Source organism: Penaeus monodon, chromosome 23, assembly GCF_015228065.2.
Source record: "Penaeus monodon isolate SGIC_2016 chromosome 23, NSTDA_Pmon_1, whole genome shotgun sequence".
NCBI classification, from domain to species: Eukaryota; Metazoa; Arthropoda; class Malacostraca; order Decapoda; family Penaeidae; genus Penaeus; species Penaeus monodon.
The window spans coordinates 30,035,770-30,036,678 of record NC_051408.1 but is presented as its reverse complement, the minus strand read 5'-3'; positions in this window follow the sequence as shown (position 1 = coordinate 30,036,678).

The window sequence follows — 909 nt, the reverse complement described above, 5'->3', positions numbered from 1 at the left end:
ACACCACTTCCTCCTCCGTGTTTATGAGGGAGAAAGATTTCCTCTTGGAAGCAATGACAATTTCGAGACCTTTTCTTTTTTGAAGTTTATTAACCTTTATTTTGCCTCTTCCATCTTCCGTTTGCAACTCGAAATTACATAAGATAGCGTAATATTGACGAAGATCGTTAACATGCAAGTATACATGTTTAAACGATGACAGTCAAGTTTCAGGCACATACACAAAGCCAGAGAAGAACCGAGAACCGAGGAGAACCGAAGAAGACGAAGAGAGGAACCGGAGAAGATGGAGAGAGGAACCGGAGAAGACGAAGAGAAGACCCGGAGAAGAGGAAGAGAAGAACCGAGAACCGAGGAGAACCGAAAAAGACGAAGAGAGAAACCGGAGGAGAACCAATTGCCGGAACAAAGCAAGAAAGATCTACAAGAACCAAGGAAAGGAGAGGAGAACCAAGACAACTGAAGTCGTTATCATCGAATACACCCACGCTCACCCCCTTCCCCCCTCTCCCTTCCCCCAGCCACAAACGCTCTCCCCCCAATAACCCCCCTCACCCCACAACCCCCCTTCCCACCTCCCCCACCCACAACCCCCCCTTCCCGACTCCCCCCACCCACAAACCCCTTTACCCCCCCCCTCCCACCCCTCCCCCAACCCTCCCACAACCCCACTTCCCACCGGTTGCATCTTCCTGCAGTGACAGTTGAATGCAATTGAAGCTGAGCGTTGCGGTGCCGAGCACTCCGTTCCTCGGGGGTGAGTTGTTAAGTAGCAGTGATACTTTCAAAGATGATGGAAATGGAGGGGAAAGTGACACTGATTACCATGGATGATGAAGTTGATGGTAGGAATAATATTGTCATGTTTTTTGTGCATGTTAGTTTGTACGTGATTTTCCCTCTTTTACT